At 40.9% G+C, this 13,296-nt stretch overlaps 1 long non-coding RNA gene across 1 annotated transcript in view; it reads right to left on the bottom strand.

The window, feature by feature from the left end:
* Nucleotides 1–6,952, bottom strand: part of LOC141584043 (uncharacterized) — a 62,797-nt gene extending 55,845 nt beyond the window's left edge. The window contains exon 1 of the long non-coding RNA XR_012516946.1: nucleotides 6,796–6,952. This is a non-coding gene — a long non-coding RNA (uncharacterized LOC141584043). The remainder of the gene's footprint in view (nucleotides 1–6,795) is intronic.
* Between the last annotated feature and the right edge of the window lie 6,344 nt (nucleotides 6,953–13,296).

Genomic DNA, 13,296 nt, shown 5'->3' with positions numbered 1-13,296 from the left:
CCTAGGCAATACCATTCTGGACATAAGCATAGGCAAGGACTTCATGACTAAAACAGCAAAGGCAATGGCAACAGAAGCCAAAACAGACAAATGACATCTAAGTAAACTTAAGAACTTCTGCACAGCAAAAGAAATTAGCATTAGAGTGAACTGGCAACCAAAAGTATGGGCAAAAAAAATTGTGACAGAGATGAAGAGACACTTTTCAAAAGAAGACATTCATGCAGCCAACAAACATGAAAAAAAAGCTCATCATCACTGATAACTAGAGAAATGCATATCAAAACCACTTTGAGATACCATCTCATGCCAATTAGAATGGCAATCATTAAAAAATCTGGAGACAACAGATGCTGGAGACAATGTGGAGAAACAGGAATGCTTTTACACTGCTGTTGAGAGTGTAAATTGTTCAACCATTGTGGAAGACAGTGTGGTGATTCCTTCAGGATCTAGACATAGAAATATCGTTTGACCCAGGAATCCCATTATTGGATATGTACCCAAAGGATAACACTTTCAATTATAAAGACACGTGTACACGTATGTTTATTGTGGAACTGTTTACAATAGCAAAGACTGAACTAACCCAAATGCCCATCATAGATAGACTGGACAAGGAAAAATATGTCACATATACACCACGGAATACTGTGCAGCCATAAAAGATAACTTCATGTCCTTTACTGGAACATGGATGAAGCTGAAAACCATCATTCTCAGCAAACTGACACAAGAACAGAAAACCCAACATTGCATGTTCTCACTCATAAGTGGGTGTTGAATAATGACAACACACAGACACATGTCGGGGAACATCACACACTGGGGCCCAGGGGCTGAAGGGCTAGGGGAGGAATAGCAGGGTGTGGGCGAATTGGGGAGGGATAGCATTAGGAGAAATACCTAATGTAGATGACAGGGCAATGGATGAAGTAACAACCACCATGGTGTGTGTACACCTATTGAACAAGCCTACATGATCTGCACATGTATTGCAGAACTTAAAACATAATTTTTTCTAAAATATAAGTGGATGGTGAACAATGAGGCCACATGGACACAGGGAGGGGAACATCACACACTGGGGCTTGTGGGTGGTGGGGGAGGGGTGGGGAGGAACAGGCAGGGGTCGGGGGATTGGGAAGGGATAACACGAGAAATACCTAGTGTAGTTGATGGGAGGATCAGATGCAGCAAAGCACCAAGACATGTGGATACCTATGTAACAAAAATGCACGTTCTGCACATGTACCCCGGAAATTAAAGTGTAATAATAGTATTTCTTTCTCTTCTACCTTCATGGAGAAGTTTTCTTGGTTGGGAGGAGATTTTGTTTTCAATTATGTGTCTCTAACACCTCCCAGTCTCAGTGAGAATGTTAAACATATATACATATATACATATATATATATGTATATAAACATCTTCTAAATTAATACTTTATCTCTCATCTGTATTAGTCCAATTTGCATTGCTGTAATAAAAGGATACCTGAGGCTGGGTAATTTATAGGGAAATGAGGGTGATTAGACTCATGGTTGTACAGACTGTCCAAGAAGCATGGCACCAGCATCTGCTTCTTGTGAGACCTCAGGGAGCTTAAAACCACGGCAGAAGGCAAAGGGGAGCTGGCACCTAACATAGTGAGAGAGGAAGCAAGAAAGAGACGGGGGCAGTATCACACTTTAACAACCAGATCTCAGTGAGTGAAGAGAGCAGGAATTCAGCCATTACCGTGAGGAGGGCACCAAGCCATTCATGAAGGATCTGCCCGATGAGCCAACACCTCCCTCCCAGCAGGCCCTACCTCCAACACTGGGGATCACATTTCAACATGAGATTTGAAGGGACCAAACATTCAAACGATATCACCATCTCTGTTACTACCGTATCTACACAGATAATGAAGGGTTGTTAGACTTCATTACATCTTAATTCTGCTGCCCATATCAGATAAACAATGGGAGCCTGGTAATGAGGAATCAGAAGTATAGGCCAAAACTGGTTTTACTCAAATGGCCATAGCATCATTTTAAATGTTTGGAAAAATTAGATTTCTTGGGTTAGTGCACTGATTAGTGGAAAATGCCCTGTGCTTGCAGTTGGAAGAATGTGGATCTGAACTCTGTTCCGCCACTGACTCTCTATGTGAGTCTTACCGGTCTCCTAATTTCACCCTGAAGCCCAATCTCCTCCTCTGAAAACGTCTCTTGTTTCTTATAGGGTCACTGAGAGACCAGATGAGATATTACAGGTGTGCTTTGCGTGATGAACACTTGTACCCTAGTGTTTTCTTAGTATTCACTAACCTTGCCATCTAAAGGGACTGTGACATTTACCAGCTAGTTTCCAAAGGGGCTTACTCCTAAAGGAAAGGAAAACTGATTTTTCCATTTCCAGTTCATCTGTCCATTTTTCTACTCCTTTAAACTTCTTCACAAAGACTTTCTTGCCTGTCAGCATTATATTCTATCTTTAATAACATAGCACATGGTGCTCACAGTTTTGCACATTTAATTTGTTCTGCATTGGGGGTTATGGTTCCTAAGGGGGATGCCCTATCAAGTTACCCTGTCTTTTCAGCTAAAGAATTCAAGGTGTTTATAAACTGAGGAAATACAATGACTTCAAGTGGAAAATAAAATGAGGAATAACTGCATACTACAAGATAGCAGTGCAATTTAGAGCTAGAACAGGCCTAGTGAGTTCTAAATCTAGCATAAACACATTTTGTTATAAATATGAATTTTAAGTAAACAACCAAGCTTTCTGTTGTGATTTATTTATTTAGGTTTCTCTCTAATTTGGTCTTGAGGTCTCTCTTTAAAGGAGGCCAGAAACCAGCCCATCTCCAGGAGAGCCCTGGCCAGGAGGAAAGGCAGGCTCTGGGGTGTCAGTCAGGTAAGGCACAAGGAGGAGGCAACACCAAAACACAGGAACAGAAGAAATCTCTAACTTACACATCCTGGAGAAGTTCGGGGAGCATCTGGAGCCCGAGGGGCAGTCTGAAGGCAGTGAGGAACCAGAGAGCAGAGGAAGGGCCTGAAGCTTTGTTCTCAGGCTTTCCCGTGAGGATGTGGCTTTGCTGATTTAAGAGAACATGTGGAGCTGGGCTTATTTACAGGGCTCAGGTGTTGACCATTAGGTTTTATCATGATCAGCAGCTGTATGATGGGTGGGTTCTGACTCAGTGGGATGAAGAACAAATGGGCCACATCACAACCACTCAGGGAGGGGGAGGGTTACCCAGATCGGAGGGGATACAGTGAGACTGGGCTTCAGACAACTTAGGTCAGGTCTGAAAATGGATGCTGAGGCAGCAACTATTAAACACTTTTATGGCAGCTTTCCCCGAAACCTGGCTTTTAAATCATTTATATTACACATGAACAAAAACTAAACTGAAAATATTTGGAAATAACCCCTTTGGTTTGCAATAATAAGCGTGAATCAAGTTTCTAGGTTGTCCTATTTTAAGTAAAATGACAATGTTATTTAAGTTCTCCTATTCGTAAGTTCTCCTATTATAAGTAAAATGACAATGTCATTTCATCTTAAAGCTAAGATACGAAAATATAGAGGGAAATATGTAGCCCTTTACCTGAGGTGTCAAAGTGTTTCTGTTCATAAAGGCCGTTTTAAGTTTTAGTTTCAGATTTATCTTGTTATTTTAGTGCAGTCTAGGTGAAAATATTCTTTTGAGGCTGTAAGACACATGTTCCCATTTGGAAAAAAGATATTTCATTGACCATATATGTTTCTATTATGATTGTTGAGTGTTTCTTTTATCTAGAGGTTTATATCGCTAAAGAAGTTGCCTATGGTTACAGTTTGCAGCCAACAAGTTACCCTGAATTAGCAAAGGTGGCTCTTGTTATAGGAATACTGTGGCGTGAGGCTTAACCATAGTTCTCATATTGTGGTTCCCGAACCAGCAGCATCAGTTGTGTCTGAGAACTTATTATAAATGCAAATTCTCAGACCCCACCCAGACCTACTGAATAAGAAACTCTGAGTGGAAACCAGCAATCTGTGGCCCAACAAGCCCTACAGGTGATTCTGGACTGCACTAGAGAGCCATCAATTTAATGTTACAGAAACCCCTTTAGGGTTTCTATGGTACATTGCTTCAGTAATATAAATGTTGACTTTATTTTACTTAATGGCATATGTGATATAAATCGTATATTAATGTAGTATAAATGACTATAAATGGTAGCACATTACTTAAATAATATAAATGGTCAACATTTTAAAATTCTTTTAGCTGGTACTGAAAACCACTATCCTGTTTAACAAGGGTTCAGCCTAACAATAGTGGCGGTCATCACAATTCAGTTTTGGCCAGTTGGTCCTGTTCATAGGCACAGTCAGTGATTCACCCAGAGGACTCACAATGAGTTGCAAACACGTCCCTTCTGCAGAGCTCAGACTGAGATGCCTTTTGAGGTGCTAACTGGCCAAAAAATTTAAATGTCATTGCGATTTACCCTGCCCTCATCTTCACCCTCATTCTGGATCTTTTCTTTCCTTGAAACAGCCGCTTTCCCTGTGAGTTTATTTATCCTCTCTCACTGTGTGCCCTTCCTCAAACTTGCAGAGAATCCACAAGATTCAGTAATCACCTTCTGAAGGTAATTTCAGAACTGACTGCTCTCTTAACTATATCTCTATCTTAGTAAACACAGTCACCTAGATGTCCTCCTGTTAACATCAGCACAAATAAATAAAACTGAATGTGTGCCTCACATCAGCTTCCTATCTGAGCGTCCACATTTTTGTCAGTGGGAGGTTGCACAGATCTACAAGTTACCCTGATTTCCCTTTCTCCTTTGCTGGCTTGACCCTGGAATGAGCTATAGATTTTCATAATATATATCATATTTATCCCTTTTCTCCACTACTGTATTTAGAATGTAAATACCTGAACTGGGAAACTGTTTTCCAAAAGGCCTTCTTCTGTCCCTTTCTTATTCCCTCCCTCTCTTTCTCCTTTCTTCCCTTTCTCTTAATTCCGTCCTTTTTTCCTTCTCTCCTCCTTTCTTTCCTCCCCTTCCTTCCACAAACAGACGGCAAAATAAATGATTTAGCTCCTTTCCTTCCAGGTGTCCCACTGACTAAGAGCAGCCTTTGCATTCTTGAGCCTCAAAGTTCTCCACGTTCTGCTGACAATCTACTTCTTTCATCTCCCATCCATCCACTTCCTGTATTGACTCTTATTGGGTCTCAAACTCAGACACACCGAAAAGCCTGATTGAAAGAGATATTTGAGCCCAAATCCTAGGGTTTCTGACACAGTAGTTTCATGATAAATCCCAAGATTTAACATTTCTGAAGTTTTCATGTGCTACAGATAGAATGTTGGTATCTCCCACAAATTCATATGTCCAAGTCCTAACCCCGCAGTGTGTCTGTATTTAGAGATAGAGTCTCTAAGGAAGTAAATAAAGTTAAATGAAGTCATAGGGTGGGGCCCTGGTCCGATGAGATTAGTGTCCTTATAAAAGAAGGTGTTATTATAAAATAAAACACCAGAGAAAGGAAAGGAAAGGAAAGGAGAAAGAAAATGAAAGGAAAGGAAAGGAAAGCAAAATCAGATGTGGGTGTAAGGCACACTAGCATGAGCAGGGGTGCGGTGGTGGCGGCGGATAAGATAATCAGGGAAGCCTTCTCTGTGAATGTGATAGAAGTGAGGGATGAGCCCTGGGAACTAATTTGAAGTTTCTTCAAACGGTTGCAAGTAGATTTACCATATGACTCAGTGATTCCATTCCTAGCTATATGCCCCAAAGACCTGAAAACAGGTGTTCAAACAAAAACTTGTATGCTCTTTAAATGTGTCAAGATCATAAATATGCAGGAAAGACTTGGAAACAGTGTCAGGAAAACTGGATCAGAATGAAAAAACATATTATACTCCCAAGTAGGGCAAGAGGTAAAAGTTAAATGAGTTTGTGAACTGAATTATCATGTAGGAACCATGCTGATTTCTTGATTTAGGGGTTATGCGGTGGTAACCTAGGAGAGTTTCCACACTTTGGATAAAATATACCAGAGTATTTTGTGGGATATTGCAATTCTGGTACAGCAATAACTGGTGGGGACTCTAAGAAAAGAAACAGGTTATATTTTGCACTGCTACTGGAAGTTTCCTAGAAGTATGACTATTAAAAAGTAAATTACTTTTTAAAACAACCATATCAATACTATACCAGAAAAGCAGAGACATCACCAAAATCCACTATAGAGGCTACTCTTCATCCAAAGCTATGAACCCTTATAAAAGCATCAATATCAACCAACTCCACTTAGTAGATATTATTATACTTATTAGTATTAGAGGCTGCTGTGTGGACACATTAGTTTTACTGCACAGTGTGGATATTAGTGTTAGGCAACGGTGTACATATTATATTGGTGTTGGAGAACAGTGCAGATATTACATTAACATCAGGGAACCATATGGATAGTATTACATTAGCATTAGAAGCAACAGTGTGGATATCAGATTAGCGTTAGAATATTATATTGGTGTGGATATTATGTTGGTGTTAGGGTACAGTAAGGATATTACAGTAATGTTAGGGCACGGTGTGATTATTATATTAGAGGCCACTGTGAGAACATATCTTAGCAGCCACTGTGTCTGGATGTTGACAATGATATCAGGATGTAGTCGTAATGATGGGATTTGGGGATTTCATTTTTCTAGATGAATTTCTTCCTTTGCTGAGTACTCTAAAGACTCTCTTCTCTGCACTCAGGGCCGTGGAAAGGAAGCTTTTTACTCACCAATGAACAAGACTTAGTTGACACCACCGTCGTGCTGCCCCGAGGAAGTCTTCGGGCACCTCAGAGGGAAGTTGGTCAGGGGTGGGTTCGTGCGCCCTCTGGTGGCGCCAGAGCTCAGCACAGATACTCTTGCTCAGTTTCTCAGCAGATGTGCACCCCCGCCTGGCTGTCCTGAAATACCTATAAAATTCAATATTGAGTTTACTCAATGTAATAATTTTAGAAATTCAAACCAAAATGAAGCCCACTGTAGCCATTCCTTCCCAAAGACGGTGATGGAAGACTTTGGAAGCCATGTAGAATAAAATGAATATATACACAAATTAAGAAAAACAAAAACCTACTCAAAATAGTCCAGAGACTGTAATTTTAAATGCAAAACTATAAAAAATCTAAAAGAAAATCTATATGACGTTGAGTTTGGTGTTGACTTGTAACACAAAACATCAAATGCCAATTCATGAAAATATTGATAACAGACTTCATAAAACTAAGTATTCTACTGTTCAAAACTGTATGCAGAGAACCAAAAGAAAAGAGAGATGCAAGAAGATAATTACAAAACACATATGTGATTTTAAAACTGGGTAAATATCTGAACAGATACCTAACCGAAGCAAATATACTGATAGTAGGCTGGACATGGTGGCTCATGCCTGTCATCCCACAACTTTCGAAGGCTTAGACGGGTAAATAATCTGAGGTCAGAGTTCCAGGCCAGCCTGGCCAACATGGCGAAACTCGTCTCTACTAAAAATACAAAAAATTAGCCACACGTGCTGGTGGGCACCTGTAATCCCAGCTGCTTGGGAGGCTGAAGCAGGAGAATAGCTTAAACATGAGAGGTAGAGGGTGCAATGAGCCAGTATCGTGCCATTGCACTCCAACCTGGGTTACAGAGCAAGAAAGACTCCATCTCAAAAAAAAAAAATATTGTTAACAACATATCTCATACATGTTGATATGTTTATAGGAGGGGAAACTAGTTCGGGTCTACACAGGAAATCTGCATTTTCCTCCCAATTTCGGTGTGATTCTAAAACTAATTTAAAATAAAACCTTTATTTAAAAATTGTAATTTTTAAAAATATCTCCTTACTTATTTGTACTAATAATAAGTAGTAATTGACACTAACTACTCCTACTTCTCAAAACAAGGGCATTCATGATGCTGCAAAGTAATTTATGCAAACATATATAATTTCAATGAAATGCCTATTTTACAAGATTTACGTTAAAATAACACATCCATGTAAACATATTTATCATATCTTTTTTCTTGTGGTGTGGTTCACTCTCTAGGAAATCTGATCACCTTAGAACCAAGGAAAGAATTCAGATTTTGGAGACTATTTCAATTTACAGCAGGACATTTTCGAAAGTATAACTTTAAAAAAAAATTAAAATAGCAATTGATTGTGACTGAATCACTTATTATAATGAATGCTTGTCTTTGTTTTGTTTCCCAGCATTCCTTTTAGCTACAATACAACAAAAGCAAATATTTGCCACTGGAAAAAATATTCAAAGAAAGACTGTAAAGGGAATTTGTGACCACAATTATTCAATGTTTCATGACGATGCTTTCCAATACTGAAAAGTTTAAAGGGTTAGTCAAAGTTATCCCCCCAAAGATGCTTTGAAGTAATCGATAAAACTAGACAAACAAAAGTGGCAGGACAATCAATGCGACTTTAGATGTCACTGTGTCTCGTGAGAAAAAAGTAATTTACCTTTAGAGGATCGCTAAGAATTACTGGAAGCCCAGACTCTGGAATGCATCTAAATTTAGTTGTCAATATCACTAGCAATGAATGTGATAAAAAGGGATCTGTATTTTATTTGTGTAATACAATACCAATGCAGTATTTAACGCTCCAAGGAAAATAAGTTATACCTGAAATACAGTTGACAATATCAGAATCAAAATAAGCTTCCTGACCAGGCATGGTGGCTCATGCCTATAATCCCAACACTTTGAGGGGCCAAAGCAGGTGGATCACCTGAGGTAGGGAGCTCAAGACCCGCCTGACAAACACAGAGAAACCCCATCTCTACTAAAAATACAAAAATTATCCAGGCTTGGTGGTGCATGCCTGTAATCCCAGCTACTGGGGACGATGTGGCAAGACAATCGCTTAAACCAGGGTGGAGGTGGGTGTGCTGGGCCAAGATCACACCATTCCTCTGCCCTACTCTATGTGTAAAAATGCAAATTCACTGAACCAGACTAAATTGTATTCAGTGGAAGGCTGATCAAAAAATTCAAAAGAATGCAACTTTTGTTTTATCTACTTCTGACCTAGAATCACCCCCCACCCCACCTTCCTACTTCCAGTTGTTCCACTTCACTGAACCAAATGACTTTACATCTTGCACATATTGATTGGTGTCTCATGTCTCTCTAAAATATATAAAAGCAAGCTCTACCCTGACCACCTTGGGCCCATGTTGTCAGGACCTCCTGAGGCTGTGTCTTGGGTATGTCCATAACCTTGGTGAAATAAGCTTTCTACTTGACTGAGACCTGACTCAGATATTTAGGGATCACAATCCACAATCAGCATGGTGTGACATTTGACTACAGCATTCAGTACAGAGATGATCTATACAGGTATGGTATGTAACCTGAAAGCAAGAAGCTATACCATATCACTTACACCATCCAGGTTTTATAAGGACACTCAATGGTGTGTGCACAAAGATGAAATCACTAAGGACACATTTCTCAGAAAGTATCCACATCATTAGGAGATGCATCACTGTGTTTTAAATGGTTAAAGCCTAGGAGGAAAAAAAAGCAACTGAACTCCTGTTATGGTTTAATAACGTAGCTTAATAGAGTTAACATATTTCATCTAATCTAAGATGCTAATGATTAACAAACATTATTTTATGCACCATCAGAAGTAGGTTGCCAATAAAACCGACTTTCTCAATAACAACAACAACAAAAAACTTACTTTTGTTAATGTCAGTAAAGTAAAATGTGGGCAGCAATAGCTGCCATTTTGTGATCTACTCAGCCATGTTGTGGTTTGCATAAGTTTCAGTTTAATGTTTCCTGTTGATAAGTTTCAGTTTAATGTTTCCTGTTGATAAGTTTCAGTTTAATGTTTCCTGATGATAAGTTTCAGTTTAATGTTTCCTGCTGATAATTTTCAGTTTCCTGAAACTTACGTAGGCCGGCTGGAATTTCCCAACTGCAAGCTACCCTTGCCCCGCCTCTCTGCCTGCGCTTATTTAAGCTGTGAGCTTAGCAACAATAAATGAGACTTGATCAGACTCCTGTCTTGTCTCCATTCTTCGCGTCTCCTGTTCCCATCCATCCCCACTCCCTCCCTTCAAGCTCCTGTTGTTGTCCTGCAGGTTGGGACAGTCTGGCGCCCAACGTGGGGCTCGAAGTAAGAGGGACACCGTGAGGGACGTCGTCGAAGCCGGCCGGATTGAAGGTAGAAATCCAGAGAAGGAGTCACCGTGGGAACCTGCTGCGGCCTTGCTCTCTGGTAAGTGAACGACGATATTATGGGTCAGGAAATCAGTCAGCATGAGTTGTTTGTTGAAGGACTCAGTAAAGCCCTAAAGGCGCGAGGAGTAAAGGTGAAAGTAAACCGGTTAATCAAATATTTTGATTATATTAAGGATATTTGCCCCTGGTTCCCTCAAGAAGAAACCATAGATCAAAGATGTTGGAAAAGAGTAGGAGATGCCCTAAAAGATTATTTTAATGCTTTCGGGCCTCAAAAGGTCCCTGTAACTGCTTTCTCATACTGGAATCTAATAAATGAGATCATTACCCAAAAACATGATGATCCAGTCATTGCTAATGTCATAACCCAGGGGGAAACTTGCCTGAGGGACTCATGCAAAAATTTGTCCGATAAGAGCCTCCCCTTAAAAGAAGATTCGTTAGTTTTGGAAAAACCAGAACCCAAAGAGGGCAAGGAGAAAAAGTCAGGGGAAGCTGACTTAATGTCATTTGATAGCAACTCTGGTAAAGAGGAACGAAAACCCCCGGAGAGCGGTGGGCCTGTGTGTTCCTTAGAGAAATTTGCTGAACGTGTAGCCGCAGGCCTTAAACAAAAATTAGCTAATCCAAAATATCGAAAGAGGATTGTATGGCTAGCCAGTCGAGCCAATAATTCAGAGGACGAAGGCATTGATGAGGGTATTGATTGGGACGATCTTGAGGATGAAGCAGCTCAATACCAAAATTCTGATTGGCCGCCTGCCTCATCTCGGCCACCTCCGTATGCGGCTCAGCCTTCAGCTCCACCTATGGCTTTCCCCACCATTGATCCTCAAAAAGAAATCAAATCTAAAATAGAATATCTTAAAACTCAAATAAAACTTGAAACTGAACATCAGGAACTTATTGATCAATTAGAAAAAATCAAACTAGGCTGGGCGCGGTGGCTCAAGCCTGTAATCCCAGCACTTTGGGAAGCCAGGGCGAGTGGATCACGAGGTCAAGAGATCGAGACCATCCTGGTCAACATGGTGAAACCCCGTCTCTACTAAAAATACAAAAAATTAGCTGGGCATGGTGGTGCGTGCCTGTAATCCCAGCTACTCAGGAGGCTGAGGCAGGAGAATTGCCTGAACCCAGGAGGCGGAGGTTGCAGTGAGCCGAGATAGCGCCATTGCACTCCAGCCTGGGTAACGAGCGAAACTCCGCCTCAGAAAAAAAAAAAAAGAAAGAAAAAAAAAGAAAAAAATCAAATTAGGAAAGGTAAAAGGGGATGCTTGCTTGCCCGTCACCCCTCCACCTTGTACCGGAGCCATACCTAGGCAGCACCCTGTAACCATGGCACCCTCCGGTACTGACCCTTTCATGTCCACTGCTTTTCCGGTCACTGAAACCATGGACCAACAAAATAACGCCTCGCGGCACCATAATGGATTTGATTTTAAGGTCATAAAAGAATTAAAAACAGTGGTGACACAATATGGTGCAACTGCCCCCTATACTACTGCCATTATAGAGTCTGTGGCTGAAAATTGGCTGACCCCCGGGGACTGGCAGACGTTAGCACGAGCCACACTCTCCAGTGGGGACTATTTATTATGGAAGTCAGAATATCATGAGTGTTGCAAAGAGAATGCTCGCCGCAATGCCCAAGCTAATAATAATTGGACTTATGATATGCTAGCCGACGAAGGCAATTTTGCCTTCAGTGACATGCAAATGCAATATGATGCTGGCCTGTATGCCCAAATACAGGCCGTGGGTATGAAGGCTTGGCGAAAGCTCCTCACAAAAGGGGATGTCAGCTCCTCCCTAACTACCATAAAACAAGGCCCCAATGAACCTTTCTCTGAGTTCGTTCATCGCCTTCTTACGGCAGCGGGCCGAATTTTCGGCAGTGCTGAAACTGGAACTGACTTTGTTAAACAACTTGCATTTGAAAATGCTAATGCTGCTTGCCAAGCCACCATACGTCCGTATAAGAAAAAGACAGATCTTTCCAGCTACATTCGCCTTTGTTCTGATATAGGCGCCACCTATCAGCAGGGCTTAGCAATGGCTGCTGATTTACAAGGCTATACAGTCAAACAATTTTTAACTCATCAAACAAAAGGAAAATGTTTTCATTGCGGAAATGTGGGACACTTTGCCAGGGATTGCGGGGCAGCAAAAAACCCTCCCCCTAAGGCTCCTGGCCTTTGCCCTCGATGTAAACGTGGCAATCACTGGGCAAATGAATGCAAATCAAAATAAGATGCCCAGGGACAACCGCTTCTTCAAACCACTCCAATTTATTATATGTAACACCTCATTATCTCCCACAGCTGTGTTCTGGCAAACTGCTCCACTTATGTGGATCCATCTTCCTAATATGCTCACTAAAGTCATTGAACCTTACTACCTTATGTTGGCCAGTCTAATTACCAAAGGAAGAACCCTAGGCAAGGAATATTTCAGACAGGAACCTAACAACATTGTCCAACCTTATACCAAACAGCAGATCCATTGGCTCATGCAAAATACTGAAGCATGGCCCATTGCGCTTGCCTCATATACTGGCAACCTCGATAATCATTATCCTCCCAATAAGCTTCTAGATTTTGCCAAAAGACATGATTTCATTTTTCCCAAAAATACCAGACTTCATCCCCTTCCAAATGGAATTACCATTTTCACTGACGGGTCATCCACAGGGCTTGCAGCCTTTGTTACCCCAAACCAAACTATCAGCTTTCAATCCCAATCTTCGTCTGCCCAATTAGCAGAGCTACATGCAGTTATAGCTGCATTTTCCATGTTTCCCAATGATCTTCTCAATGTTTATACAGACAGTGCATACATTGCTACCTCTGTCCCAAAGTTAGAACAGCCCCATTCATAAAACACACCTCAACCGTGGTAAAACTATTTTCTCAACTACAAAAGCTATTAATTTCCAGAACACAACTTTTCTACATTGGACATTTACGTGCTCATTCAGGCTTACCTGGTCCATTAGCCTCTGGAAATGCCAAGGCAGACCTACCCACCCG

This window comes from Saimiri boliviensis, chromosome 3, assembly GCF_048565385.1.
Source record: "Saimiri boliviensis isolate mSaiBol1 chromosome 3, mSaiBol1.pri, whole genome shotgun sequence".
Lineage (NCBI taxonomy): Eukaryota > Metazoa > Chordata > Mammalia > Primates > Cebidae > Saimiri > Saimiri boliviensis.
This window is presented reverse-complemented; position numbering and strand designations above follow the sequence as displayed.